The sequence below is a fragment of the Miscanthus floridulus genome, unplaced genomic scaffold (genome assembly GCF_019320115.1).
Source record: "Miscanthus floridulus cultivar M001 unplaced genomic scaffold, ASM1932011v1 fs_875_4, whole genome shotgun sequence".
Taxonomy (NCBI): Eukaryota; Viridiplantae; Streptophyta; class Magnoliopsida; order Poales; family Poaceae; genus Miscanthus; species Miscanthus floridulus.
In genome coordinates, this window is record NW_027097384.1 from 76,211 (window position 1) to 80,000 (window position 3,790).

At 39.9% G+C, this 3,790-nt stretch overlaps 1 long non-coding RNA gene across 1 annotated transcript; it reads left to right on the forward strand.

Moving 5' to 3' along the window:
* Window positions 1-552: 552 nt before the first annotated feature.
* LOC136533385 (uncharacterized) lies at window positions 553-1,901 on the forward strand. The gene is made up of 3 exons (XR_010778472.1): window positions 553-637; window positions 776-842; window positions 1,779-1,901. It is a non-coding gene; the product is annotated as an uncharacterized lncRNA (long non-coding RNA).
* Window positions 1,902-3,790: the final 1,889 nt, after the last annotated feature.

Below are 3,790 nucleotides of genomic sequence, written 5' to 3' on the forward strand. Positions count from 1 at the left end.
CGTATGCTGATTAAAATATGTTGCCAACTGCAGGTTCAGATATGTTGTACGCTGTTCAGCCTGTTGATATCCTAAGAAAGGCAAAAGTTATTGTTGCTCCAGCAAAGGCAACTGCTGCTGGTGGGGGTAATGCACTGCTGGTGTTGTTCAATGCATTGTGATATCAAGTTTCAACCTGCTTGGATCGGTTTCCATTTTGTATGGATGTTTAGGCGTGTCTAATTGGCTTCCTTGCTCTCTCCCAAAATTCTATGGAACTTGCTTTTTTGCAATGATGCTATCAAGATGGCCAGTTACATGCCATGGTCACAGGATATTATTGCTCTATTTAACCTACCTTTTTTATTGGTTAACACTTGTAGACTTGTAGTGAAATCTGAAAACATGATAATCAGGTGGCTCCTGGATGTGAAGTCATCAACTCTTGGCAACAGTATTGAACTCCTTGCTGTGCTGTGCTGGAATATTTCAAATGACCACAAAAACCTTTGCAGATAGTAACTTCGGATCTCATGCTGTGAAGCTCATAGTACATGTGACTTTACTTGAAGTTCGTGTCAATGCAAAGGGATCAAGAGTCACTATTCTGACGGCCAATAATATGATGCATGAAAATTCTGTCAGCAACCCAAATAATGTAAGAGGGTGACTACTTTTTACAAGCTCTTTGGTATTGCAACCTTTTGAATATCTGCATAAATGTCAGTGCAAACAATTTTATAACTTTGAAACTTGCAAAATGGCGGAGCTTTAATTTAGTTTGGAAATGATGCAGGTTGTGCTGATTACCGATGGACAACAGGCCATGATGCTACCAATGACACCAGCCTACTTCATCAGAGGTGAGATGAAGCTCCAAAATGCCCATTGCTATCTGATTAACAAACTGATCTTTTGTCGGATACAGAAGAATGAAGGATCTAGAAATATTGCAAATCTTATGAGAGGAGCAAAGATTCTAGAAATAAATCCACACGGCCGACTATACTTTTTCACTTGCGGCTATCTTTTGGTCTAAGTCGCTTTGGATACATGTATATCGTTCTGGATGATCTTTTGGGGCTGGTGTGCTTTTTTAAATGCCCCTCTGTTATATGCCACCTTGTATTTTTCAAAAATCGAAGTGTAAAGATTATCCCTCTGTTAGCTGCTCGTGACATGTGAGCCTAGGCATACATTGTGGAGGTAGCAATTGTTCCACTTTCGACTTGCTAGGTAGAGCATACACATTTATTATTTTTCTTCCTTGGAGGTTTGAAGCAAAGTTGGGATTACTGATAAAACCATAGGTATGGTCATACCTTGCTTTTCTATGAGATCACAGTAAATGCAATTTTTGTGCTATAGACAAAAGCACTTTTTTGGTAGAAATAAAACTATACTGTATTAAATGAAATTGTTGTGATACTCTAATTTAGTAAGCCAGTTGTTATGATACTGTAGGCTCATTAATTTAGGGGTATGATTTGTTTCCTTTCGGATCTATCCTATATTTATATTGCAGAAATGAGACATGAAGTTAGGCAAAGTATTCACTATTAGGTGCAACTGTATCCTGGCCGCAAACGGATTGTAGCTTGTATGCATAGATCATTTCTCTTGGCTGATAACAGAGCACAAAAATAACGGAATAATCAGATGATTATATATTGCAGCTAACAGTTCCTGTTTTCGTGCCTGGATCTGAAACTTCAGTTTGGAATCTGTAATTTAGTGAATTGTTTCATTTAGCTATAATACTTCTTGTATGGTTCTGAACTATGTCCATTTGCTTGCAGCTCCAAGAACCATACAGTAGACAGGTGACAACAAATAAGCTTGGTCGTTGTCTCCATCGATGGAATCGACGGAAGACATCTGAGCTACCAGGGAGATAATGTTGAAGGCTGAAATAGTTGCTAGGAATTATCAAAAAAATCGTCAAATGTTTAGTGTAGTTTTGACGTGTTCTTGAGACATGTGCATTTGTATGTCTGTGATGTGATTCCCTGTTATTCTACTCTGAAGTCATCCATCATGCCACAAGAACTAATGGTTCGTGGTGTTGGGAAAGCTGTCCTAATTGTTCAATTGCAACCTTGTAATTTTTCTTTTACATGAAAAAAATTGGTGCTTTACTCAGCTTCCTACCACTTTGGTTGTTTCTTGAAAAAAAAATATAGTTGTTTGGTTATTATCGTGTGCATCATTGAAATACTGTCGTTGCGTTAGCACGGGCATTATACTTATCAGAATAAAGAGACAGCGTTCTTCTCGTCAGATCGCGCTTGCGCCGCGCGGCCCTGCGCCCCAGCTGGCTGCCGCTGCGAGGCTGCGCCGGCAGAACAAAGGGACGTGAAATTGTAGATTTTCTTTTCACTCTTCCGCGCAGCCCCTGCCAGGTGAGGAAATTACTGCGAACTTTTCTTTTTGACAATGGAAAGAAAGTATCAGGTTTATATCTTCGTCAAAGAGGAATCAGATCAATTTATTACTATCTAAACAGTCATAATTTTTGACAAAACAAACATAAAACCTAATTCTAAATTTTAAAGGTCATCCGACCTTTAGGCTCAAAGCTGTAGTCTAGGAACGAATTGGCGACGCAAATCACACTACACTGAAGGCTGGACTGGTGCATTGCATTATATATCTCCGATCTCAGTTCATTTATCATTTTGTTTACACTAAAATTTAGGGGAAAGAACGCGGGAACTCGCAGGCTTTCAAGATTGTGCCAATCAAAGAAGATCGATGTCAGCCACGATTCTATAATCGGGTTTCTTGGGATAACGTCGGCGGATAGCGATGATGAACTACGGTTGGTGGCAGGAAACTACATATCGGACTCTACAAAAAGGGAAAGATTAGAGTTCAAGTTATCTTAAATTAGGAATATTTTCGTTTATGCCAAGGATTGTAACGAATCGTGCTCGAGTATGATTCAGGTTTAGACTCCGGGTATAAATATCAGACCCCGGCTATTGTAAAGGGAATCAATCAATCCAAATACAAGTCAATTGCTTTTTCGGCTCCGGTCACCCCTTAGGAGTAGGAGTAGAGTAGATCTCGGCGAGTTCTTCAGCGAGTACGGCTGCATCGATCCGGTCGACCTCCACTGCTTGTCTGTAAGTATCGTTATGGTTTATACCTCTGTTCGTATGACTGCATCGATCCGGTCGACCCCCACTGCGGCTCTGGTATAAGTTAGTTATCGACTCTTGTTTAATTCGAGTATGGCATGTGTGATTCTGCCTCATACCCCACTACTTAAATTAGATCGAGGTCAAGTTATCGGCTCTACCTTAGAATGACAGTCTTTGGTAGATTCATTAAGTTACCGATATTGCTTATTGCTTTCATTGTTATCTAATTTCAGCAATATCACTTTGCCCGATTGAGATTGATTTAGATCGGCCTTATATCTTATTTGACCCATCGTTTGCCAACCTAAAACTGATCTAATCTACACCTTAAACGATGAGTTATATTTTATTGCCTATTTTACATCAATCTTAATCGTGCATAACGTGCGGTTAAGGCATGTTGCGTCTTGAGTAGATCTATTGGCTAGCGAGAACTGTTCCACGGCCCGTTATCACGGCCTGTGTGATTCTACCTCACACCCCACTGTTAGCACTATGGAGTGGGGATCGTTATTTAGTAAATCTATTCTTGGTAAGGCATGACTTTAACTGTGCGTTATGCCTGAATCGGCTGTTTTAGCCGATATCGAGCGCTTTCACGAATAGTTCGCATTACAAGACCGTTGAAGTAAAGATATGTTAAAAGATATGTTAGCCCCATGAAC